Source organism: Dryobates pubescens, unplaced genomic scaffold, assembly GCF_014839835.1.
Source record: "Dryobates pubescens isolate bDryPub1 unplaced genomic scaffold, bDryPub1.pri scaffold_34C_arrow_ctg1, whole genome shotgun sequence".
In the NCBI taxonomy this organism is placed as follows: Eukaryota; Metazoa; Chordata; class Aves; order Piciformes; family Picidae; genus Dryobates; species Dryobates pubescens.
The window spans coordinates 110,215-121,191 of NW_026530773.1; positions in this window are offsets into that span (position 1 = coordinate 110,215).

Consider the following 10,977-nt stretch of genomic DNA (forward strand, 5'->3'; position numbering starts at 1 on the left):
CAAACAATTCTTTCTGAGATGACCCACAGCCATAACAGACTCCTGTATTCATTGGACCATTCATAGCTGCAAAAGCTGCAGCCATAGCTTCATACTTATATTCCATCATACCTATCCTGTTACATGCTTCAATCATTTCTAGCAAGGTGGGGTTTTGATTAGTAGAATAGTTTTGAATAGAATAGAATAGAATAGAATAGAATAGAATAGAATAGAATAGAATAGAATAGAATAGAATAAGCCAGGTTGGAAGAGATCTTCAAGATCATCGAGTCCAAACTATCATCCAGCACCACCTAGTCAACCAAACCATGCAACCAAGCAACCCATCAAGTCTGCTCCTAAACACCTCCAGTGATGGTGACTCCACCACCTCCTCGGGTAGACCACTCCAATGGGCAATCACTCTCTCTATGAAGGATTTCTTCCTAACATCCAGTCTAAACCTCTCCTGGCACAGCTTGAGCCTGTGTCCTCTTGTTCTGGTGCTGGTTGCCTGGGAGAAGAGACCAGCCCCCACCTGGCTACAATCTCCCTTCAGGTAGTTGTAGAAAGCAAGAAGGTCTCCCCTGAGCCTCCTCTTCTCCAGGCTAAGCAACCCCAGCTCCCTCAGCCTCTCCTCATAGGGCTTGTGTTCCAAACCCCCTCACCAACTTCGTTGCCCTTCTCTGGACACGTTCCAGCAAGTCAACATCTTTCCTAAACTGAGGGGCCCAGAAGTGGACAGAGGACTCAAGGTGTGGCCTAACCAGTGCAGTGTACAGGGGCAGAATGACCTCCCTGCTCCTGCTGGCCACATTGTTACTGATACAGGCCAGGATGCCATTGGCCCTCTTGGCTGCCTGGGCACACTACAGGCTTAGTAAAATTTACCTTGCCTCCCCATTGTCAGTTTGGCCTTCTAAAACCACTTTCAGCCTGTCTATGAATTGCATATAAGGGTCCCATGGTTAGCAACAGTTGTGCTAGAGATGTTAAGTCGTATGGTGTCATTACATGATTGTCGAGTATGGATGTTAAAAGATGAGTGAAATAAGGAGAAGAGAGCCCATGATCAGCGACAGTACGACGGAGTTCTTTAATCACTGGGAAGGACAAAGCCTCCCATTGAGGGTTACCCGCTCTGCCCGCGTACAGTACAGGAGCCACGATTCTTGCGGCAACCTCAGTGTCTCCATCCCGCACAGCTTGGCGCTTAATAGAAGCCCACACACTGTGAGGATCCTGGGGATAAAGGTCTGGTTCCCGTTCAGGATCGACAGGACCTGAATCTAGGAGGTCGTCCTTGGGGGGGTATTCTGCTGCATATGTACCCGAAGTCTCAGTCCGCAGCTTCGGCTTCGGTGGCAGCTTAGAGGGTAACGGAGGAGGAGTCTGAGCTCCCTCAATACTCTGTTCCGAGTTCCCTTCTTGCCCTTTAAGCATCTCAAATATAATCCGCCACCACGGGAGCATACGCTGCGCCTCAACATTCCCTGTGGCAGCAGCATCCCATAACTTCACCCCCACTTGATCCCAGATTTCACTCGTAAACATGCTAGATCTTGTAACTGTCGGGATGTTCTCCTGCACCCACTCCAGCATCTCCTTAAGATCAGGGCCACAGATAACTTTGCCATGCTTCCTAAGGAGTCCTTGCATTAATTCATAAGGGTCTCTTTCTGAGGAACTCTCCTGGTTCCCCATGTTCCCCACGGCTCACCTCTCGGCCAGAGGGAGGAATGGCTCTGGCCGGCCGGCTTGTCCTGCTTCCTTTCAGCAGCTCATTCAAAGTTCCGAGGGAACACGCGGCAGGACACAGCTTAGCGTTTCATTGCCCCTGTCACATCAGGGGTCACCGTTTGCCACCATTCAGAGACAGGGCTCAGCCTGATGCAGGCCAGGTGTCCACTTTATTATGCAAAATCCTTCTTTATAAAAGCTAACACAACTCAGAAGCAGTTTGTGATTGGTTACAGAAAATGCATCACACAGGTACCTATATCTTATCAGGGGTTTAGCAAGCATCAAAGGAAAATTAAGAGTCCAGGGACTCTGCTATAACAATCTAAAGTGTGAAGTCTTACACTCTCAGGTCATAATAACCATTTGTAATCAGGTATCTGTGCTCCTCCAACTACACTGCTGCACTGTGTTCCCATAGTTCACAAGCCATCAAGGCCAACAATGTCTCCTCTTATCAGTCCAGCAGTGCTTGGAGCTCGGCTCTCCAAGTTTTAACCCTTCAACCAAGTGCTGAGTACAGAGGCAGAATGATCTCATGCTCTGGTTACTGATGGATCCTATGGGGTAGTAGGAAACCATTGGGACTGGGAGCTGCTGTATGGAGTCCTACAAAAAAAGTTGTAGAGGCCATTGAAGGGGAAGGTGAATCGAGTCAATATGCAGCAGTGAAAGCATCCAACTGGCTCTAGAGATTGCAGAAAACTGTCCAGGATTTTGTCTCTACACAGATTCTTGGATGGTGGCAGTGGAAGAAGATCAATTGGCAAGGCCAGGAGAAGTCCATCTGGGCTGCTTCATTGTGGCAGGACCTTGCTGCTCAGGTAGGAAACATGGCTCTGAAGGTAAGCCAAGGGGATGCTCACGTGCCTAGGAGCTGTGCTCCTGAAGAACACCAAAACAATGAGCAGGTAGAGAAGGCTGCCAGAATGGATGCAGCCCAAGTGGATACGGACTGGGAGTGTAAAGGTGAACTGTTTGTAGCTCAATGGGCACATGAAACATCAGGACATCTAGGCAGAGATGCTATGCATATGTGGGCTTGTGACCAAGGGGTGGAGCTGACCATGGAAGCCATCACCCAGGTCACACATGACTATGGTGAGGCCTGGCAGATTGACTCTATTGGACCAGTGCCATGAACATGCCAGGTACAGGCAAGAGACCAAAACCTCCACACAGTGCAGATTGGAAGGTTTTGGGGGTAAAGGGAAAGAAACATATCTTGCAGACTTGCAAGGATACTGTCTGGCTTAATTGTAGACAGCAGGGCTGAGAAGGAGCTGTCTTAAAGATAAACATTCAGAACTAGGAATTTGTTTTCTTCAGATAAGAAGCCTGGATAAATGAGTATGCGTGAAAGCGGATACTTTGACCCTTACCACACCGAAAGTAGGCAGAAGGGATTTGACCAACTATTCTAAGACTCATTATCATATGCCTGCCTTCTATTTAGCATAAGTTTGCTTATGTAGATGATGTAACTATATAAGATGAAAAAGCTATTGTAAGGTTGTCCTGTGGAGGTGGAGTGCTGTCCCCTCTCAGGCCCAGCGCGCTGCTTTGCTTGCTTTTATTGCTTTTATTGCCTTTTATTACCTTTTAGTGCCAATAAAACTGTTACCAAAAACTTTTACCAGGAGTCATCTATAATAGATGGTGCATTGGCTGGGAATTGTCTGAACCTTCACGTCTTTTGAACTTCAAATGAAGAGGCGCCCCACTGCATTTGCGGTGGCTTCATTGTAGTCAGAAGACGGAGAGGTCAGCACGATCAGAACTAAATAAAAGCAAGCAAAGGAATTTTTTTTTCCTTTTTTTCTTTTTTTATTTTTCTCTTTTCTTTGTTTTTGTTGTTGTGGTTCTGTTGTTTGTTGTCCAATTGGAGTATGTGGACCCCGTAAGACTTCATATACGAGATCCAAGCGACGGCGATCAAGGTGGTGAGAATACCGCTTGGGGGGGGAGGATTCGGCTACATTGGGATTCGGCTACCTTAGTTTGAGTGTTTGAGTCTGCTGTTTCAGGTTCCTCAAGGGGGGAGGTACGGTGGAGCTGACACGGTAGATCTGGCTGGTAAAGAAGAGGGGTATTTGCGAGTAGGAATTATTTCGATTATTCCGCTTGCGTGATTATTTGTGGTATTATTCCATTTGGATGAGTATTTGTGGTTTATTCCACTTGCATAAGTATTTGTGGTAGCCAGGAATAGTATTCGTGAGTAGGAATTGTTTAGACTGTTCTACTTGCATGAGTATTTGTAGTAGCCAGGGATAGCATTCCTGAATAGGAATTGTTTGGAGTACTCCACTTGCATAAATATTTGTGGTAGTCAGGAGAAAATGGGACAAAAGAAGAGTAAGTCATCAAAGCAGGACGGAGAGAAGGCTTTACCTTCTATTCCTCCAGAGAGTCCGTTAGGACTGCTCATTCTATATTGGGAGAATGATGAACAGAGAAAAGAGAAATCAAAGGAAAGAATGATTCACTACTGTATGGAGATATGGCCAAAAGAACCATTAAGACCACATGTACTTTGGCCTATTTTTGGATCCTTTGAGGACTGGATTTGTCAAGCTTTAAACTTATATGTGAATTCTAGAAAGCTTTTTAATCAAGACGAGAGTGAGTATGCTGACATTTGGATTAGGACTTCACGGCCTTCTGTTCCAATACTGGCATTAAAAACTGAGGATAAGGATAAAGAAAAGGAGAAGGAAAAGTGGGAACCCTTGGACAACTTACCACCACCCTCTCACCAGAACAGGGGTCGTCGGGATCCCCCAAATCCTCCTCCTCCCCCTCCTTCACCTCCCTGAACAAGAGGTAGGGCTAGGAATGAAGAGAATGAGGATGAAGCAGGTCTACATCCACTACGAGAAGTGCCAATGGGAGGAAATCAGGGAGGAATAGGGTTTGTGACAGTACCTCTCAGTACATCAGAGGTTCGTAGTTTCAAGAAAGAGATGGGTACCTTATTAGATGATCCCTTAGGTGGAGCTGAGAGGCTGGATCAATTTTTGGGCCCCAATACATATACTTGGAAAGAGATACAATCTATGTTAAGTATTCTATTCACTGCAGAGGAAAGAAACATGATTAGACAGGCTGGTATGAGAATATGGGAGAGACAGAATCGGGGGGGGGCCACCAGGAGATCAGAAGTGGCCTAATCAAGACCCTGGGTGGGACCATCAGCAGCCCCAGGGGAGACAGAATATGAGTGACCTGAGAACTATAATAATACAAGGAATTAGGGAAGCTGTTCCTAGAGGACAGAATTTTGATAGAGCCTTTAGTGACCAACAGAGGAAAGACGAATCTCCTACTGAGTGGATGGAAAGATTGAAGAAAAGCTTGCAGATGTATTCTGGAACAGACCCCAATTCTGCAGTTGGAGTGACCCTTATCAGGACGCAGTTTGTAGCAAAATCATGGGGAGATATTAGGAAGAAGTTGGAAAAAATCGAAGACTGGCAAGACAGGGGATTAGAAGAGTTACTACGGGAAGCTCAGAAGGTATATGTAAGGAGAGATGAAGTTAAACAAAAACCAAAAGCTAAATTGTTTGTAACTGCTGTAAGAGAAAGTCAGAAACCACAGGAAACAACACAGGAGTGGAAATGGGATGACAGGGTTCAGAAAAATGGAGTCCCCGTTTGTTATTACTGCAATAAAAAGGGACATATCCAGAGCAAATGTAGACAAAAGGAGAAAGATGAGAAAATGTTTAAGGAAGATTAGGGGTGTCAGGGGCTGTATATTTTGGGGACAAGAACATCAAACGAGCCCTTGATAAAGTTACTGGTAGGTCCCCAGAAGGAGGAGGTGACCTTTTTGGTAGATACAGGAGCAGAAAAATCGACTATACTGAAAATTCCTAAGGGGGTTGAGGAAGGAAAAAAGACAACAACAGTAATTGGAGCTAAAGGGGAACCTTTTAAGGTGTCATTACTTGAAAATATAGAAATAGAATCAGAAAAAAGGATTTGTCTAAATGATTTGTTAGTTGTTCCAGAAGCTGAATACAATCTCTTGAGAAGAGATTTAATTATAAAATTAAAATTGAATTTAGAGAGTCAGGGAGATGGTTTGAATGTTCGATTATGTAAGTTAACTGAAAAAGATGAAAAAGGTATAAGTCCAGAAGTTTGGTATGAATATGGCAGTAGAGGAAAAATTGATATGGATCCAATAAAAATTCAAATAACAGACCCAGGTAATCCTATATGTATAATTATTACTCTCTACAACTACCTGAAGGGAGGTTGTAGAGAGACGGATGTTGGTCTCTTCTCCCAGGCAGCCAGTACCAGAACAAGAGGACACAGTCTCAGGCTGCGCCAGGGGAGGTTCAGGCTAGATGTTAGGAAAAAGTTCTATACAGAAAGAGTGATTGCACATTGGAATGGGCTGCCTGGGGAGGTGGTGGAGTCGCCATCACTGGAGGTTTTCAGGAGGAGACTTGATGGGGTGCTTGGTGCCGGGGGTTAGTTGTTTGGGTGGTGTGTGATTGGTTGATGGGTTGGACGCAGTGATCTTGAAGGTCTCTTCCAACCTGGTTTATTCTATGTATTCTATTCTATGTATTCTATGTATTCTATGTAAAGCAATATCCCATACCATTAGAAGGGAGAAAGGGTCTGAAACCTATCATAGATGAATTAATAAACAAAGGAACATTAGAACCCGGCATGTCTCCTCATAATACCCCAATCTTACCGATAAAGAAATCAGATGGAACTTATCGGTTAGCACAGGATTTAAGAGCAATAAATCAGAGAACATTAACTAAATTCCCTGTAGTAGCAAACCCGTATACATTGTTGAGTCATTTGACCCTAGAATATACTTGGTACAGTGTGATAGATTTGAAAGATGCTTTTTGGGCTTGCCGCTTAGACAAGGACTCAAGGGATTTATTTGCCTTTCAGTGGGAAGATCCTGAAACGGGAAGAAAACAGCAGTTAAAGTGGACTGTGTTGCCTCAGGGGTTCACAGAATCACCAAATTTATTTGGACAAACTTTAGAAAAACTGTTACAAGGTTGGGAAATTCCAGCAAATATTAAACTTTTGCAGTATGTGGATGATCTGTTGATAGCAGGAAGAGACGAGGAAGAAACTCGGTCAGCCACAATAGAGCTGCTAAACTTTTTGGGGGAGAATGGACTTAAGGTTTCAAAATCAAAACTGCAGTTCGTAGAGCAGGAGGTGAAATATCTCGGACACTGGTTAAGTAAGGGTAAAAAGAAGTTGGACCCTGATAGAGTGTCAGGAATATTGGCTTTAAGAGCTCCCCAGTGTAAAAAGGAAATCAGGCAGCTGCTTGGACTTCTGGGGTACTGTTGATCATGGATAGAAGGGTACAGTGAAAAGGTGAAATTTCTATATGAGAAGTTGACCCTTAATAATATTAAGTGGAGTCCAGAGGATGATGAGCGATTGGATAGAATAAAAAGAATGTTGATTGAAGCCCCTGTTTTAAATCTGCCTGATGTGGAGAAGCCATTTGAACTTTTCGTAAGCACATCTAACCACACAGCATATGGAGTGTTAACCCAGGACTGGGCCGGAAGTAAGAAACCTGTAGGGTATTGTTCCAAGTTATTAGATCCCGTAAGTAGGGGATGGCCAGGTTGTTTACAAGCCTTAGTGGCGACGGCATTATTAGTGGAAGAAGCACAGAAAATAACTTTTTATGCTCCCTTGAGAGTATACACTCCACATAACATAAGGGGGGTGTTGCAACAAAAGGCAGAAAAATGGCTAACAGATAGCAGAATTTTGAAATACGAGGCTATTTTAATGGAATCACCAGAACTCGAGCTTAGGAGTACCAAAGCTCAGAATCCTTCACAGTTCCTGTTCGGAGAACCACCAGAAGATCTACAGCACGACCGTATAGAGATTATTGAGCTACAAACTAAAATAAGACCAGATTTAAAGGACTTAGAGCTGGATGATGGAGAGCGATTATTTATAGATGGGTCTTCCAGGATAGTGGAGGGGAAAAGAAAATCAGGATATGCCATCGTAGATGGAGAAATGAGAATAGTTGAATCAGGTCCTTGGAGTGCCAGCTGGTCAGCCCAAGCTTGTGAACTGTATGCTCTACTCCAAGCATTAGAATTGTTAAAGAACAAATCAGGGACTATCTATACTGACTCTAAATATGCATATGGGGTAGTGCATACCTTTGGAAAAATTTGGGAGGAAAGAGGACTAATAAATACTCAGGGAAAGGGGCTTATACATCAGGAGTTAGTGGTAAAAGTCCTTGAAGCCTTAAGGGGTCCTAAAAATATTGCAGTGGTTCACATAAAGGGACATCAAAGGGGATTAGAATATCACATTCGTGGAAACAATGCTGCAGACAGTGAAGCGAGGAGTACTGCCTTAAGGAAGCAGGGAAGAGATCTGAAGATTTTACACTTGGAGCAAGGTGACCCTAAAAAAGCTGAATTAAAAGTTTATCAAGAGGAAGAATTAAACAAAATAAAAGAAATGGGGGCCATCCTGAGAGAGGGAAGTTGGAAACTTCCAGATGGAAGAGAAGCCTGTGCTAGGGGAATTATGGATAGGCTGCATGCTTGTACTCATTGGGGTTCTAAGGCTTTGGGAGAGGCATTCCTTAAGCAGTATGCCTGCATCGGAGTATATGAGATAGCGAGACAAGTAACACGGGGGTGCTTAACGTGTCAGAAGATAAACTGAAAGGCATTCAGACAGGCAGCAATGGGAGGAAGACAAGTGGCTATGAGACCCTTTGAAAAGATACAGGTAGATTTTACTGAATTACCCAAAGTAGGAAGAATTAAGTATTTGTTAGTAATAATAGATCACCTCACCCGGTGGGTGGAGGCTTTTCCTGCAGCAAGAGCTACAGCACATACTGTAGCGAGAGTGTTATTAGAAGAAGTGATTCCAAGATACAGAATAATCCAAGTAATTGACTCAGATCAAGGGACACACTTTACTTCTAAGGTTATGAAATTATTAATGCAAGCCTTGGGAACTAGGTGGGACTACCATACTCCATGGCACCCTCAGAGTTCCGGACGGGTGGAGAGGATGAATCAGACTATAAAACAGCAGTTAATGAAACTGATGATGGAGACACGAATGTCTCGGATTAAATGTTTACCATTGGCATTGTTGAATATTCGAACCAAACCCCATGGGGATATGGGTCTTTCCCCCTATGAACTATTGTATGGATTGCCTTATATACAAGGGATGCCCCTTAAAGATAATTTAATTGAAGATTGGAATATAAAGCAATATATCATCCAAATTGGAAAAAGACTGAATGAGTTACGGAAAATGAGTATATTGTCTCAGACCCCACCTTTGGGATTTGCCATACATAATATTAAAGCTGGGGATAAAGTGTTGATAAAATCAGGGAAAGAGAAACCATTGTTTCCCCTTTGGGAGGGACCTTTTCTTGTTTGGTTAACCACAGATACGGCTGTTCGGACTGCGGAGAAAGGGTGGACGCATGTTTCGAGAGTAAAAGGACCAGTTCAGGAATAAACGGATGAACAGTAACCTCTGAGCCCGGAGAGACGATAGTGACTCGTCGGAGAAAGTGAAACTGGCAACAGTACGAGTTACACATCACCTATTACAAATGGTTTGAAGTACCTCCAGGACTGCGGTCGGTGCTGACAGATCAGATAAACATTTGGATAGACGTAGCATCACAATCTGAAGGCTCTGGAGTATACGAGACCAACCCACCTTCTACAGTATATGTAATAGTGTGTGATATTGGATCTGCACAGCACAAGAACATTGAAGAATATCCTCAATTCATTCTGTGTATAAAACATCATGGAACTCATGAGGGATGGGTAACTTGTAAATGTTTTAATTGTTATAAGAAATGGTCCTGTATCTCTCATAATCAAGGAGTATTTAGTCTTGAGTGCCAGGAGGATTGCAGGACTAGACCTGAAAATAGGCAGTTTGGATGGGTAAATATAGAAACCCTATTTTGTGGTGAGGAAAAGGATTTAAAGCTCCCTAGAAGATTCTTGAAGGGGATTGGCATAAGTGGGAAGCAAAGGCTAGAAAATTTTAATTGGGGAATACCAAGAACAATTAAAGGGGTTAGTAAAAAGGAAAAGTAGGAGAGACATAAGAAAGATTATTGTGAAGGATTTTAAGGAATTGAAATAACAAAAGCATAATGGGAAATGGTAAACGAATCAAACAAGGAAGTAGAGAAGAGACTCCGAATGACATTTTGATGAGGGTTAAGGAATTAAAAGCAACAGGGCTCCTGAAGAATGTAACTGCTGCCGAGAAGAAAATACACCTGGCTACTGGTTGCACCCCAGCAGGCCGAGGAGGCAGAGTTAACATATACTGGTGGAGCCTAATCTTGATCCTAACCCTATTTTCATATAAGGAGTCCAATCAAAATCAAGGACCATGTTCCCATGTGTGGATGAATTCTCTTTCAATATTAATAATGATATATAGATTAAGAGGAACTAAGATCCTAACCCCATTAATCATACTGATAACACCATTTGAAGTAAGAGCATGGGAACAGAACAGTTATCTGCATTTATTGAAAGGGATAGTGAACAGTTATAATTTGACTGACTGCTGGATTTGTTCCCAGCTACCTAAAAATTCAGCCCATGGGCTTCCTTTAATAGGGACAGCCTTTCATAACGTAACAGAAATACAAAAAGTATTCCAAAATCACAAGCATGAGAATCATATGGAGATTCCACAATTTCAGTTGAGGTGGAAATTACAATTTGAAGAACCTTTAAATGTGAATATGCCAGTACCTTGTATCCAGCGATGTTGGGAGACAACTATCAAGAGGAATAAAGGGGGAAATAGGACTGACCCCGGATGTGGAGATGTAATTTTTATAGGGCAGTATTCAAAGTGTTCACAATTTATTAGTTATGGAGAAGCCAATATGTGGAATCTTGACCAGACCGGAAAGAAAGAACCCATACCTAAAGGATGGCCGATACCTATTGGATCAGGATGGTATTGGATATGTGGTAAAAATGCTTATAAGGTATTACCCTTAGGATGGCAAGGAAGATGTGCTATAGGACCGGTCTATCCTCATATTTTTATAGTAAATAAACCACAGGGATTACTTAGAAGCTTTGCAAGAAAAACTAAGAGAGGTGCAAATCCACTAGTAACCAGGCATAGCAAGTTCCATAGCTTTGCTAGGTGGTTTCTGCCTTGGTTAGGAGTTAGTGAACTTGAA